The sequence below is a fragment of the Morone saxatilis genome, unplaced genomic scaffold, assembly GCF_004916995.1.
Source record: "Morone saxatilis isolate NCDOM2014 unplaced genomic scaffold, NCSU_SB_2.0 Contig16, whole genome shotgun sequence".
NCBI lineage: Eukaryota > Metazoa > Chordata > Actinopteri > Moronidae > Morone > Morone saxatilis.
Window position 1 is genome coordinate 14914396 of NW_023339718.1, and position 244 is coordinate 14914639.

The window sequence follows — 244 nt, forward strand, 5'->3', positions numbered from 1 at the left end:
GTGTGTGTGTGTGTGTTCTCAGAGTTTGTACAGTTTGTGTGCACTTGTGTGTTTGGGAGGGAGAATGCAGTGGGGAAGAGTGCTCTGAAGGGGGCAAGGGGTATGGGGAAGTGAAAAAAGGGGGTGTTTGTGGCTGAATGGGGGTTGCCAGGGCTTTGCTGAATGCAGTTTTCCAGCAGCTTGTTGAGATCCCCAGGGAGAGGAGATTGGAGCAGTGTGAGAATGATGTGTGAGTGTGTGTGTG

General features: G+C 51.6%; 1 protein-coding gene across 1 annotated transcript in view; it reads left to right on the forward strand.

Moving 5' to 3' along the window:
* LOC118325775 (rho guanine nucleotide exchange factor 28-like) overlaps nucleotides 1-244 on the forward strand; it is a 24733-nt gene that overhangs the window by 1893 nt on the left and 22596 nt on the right. The gene's annotated exons all lie outside the window — the stretch shown is intronic.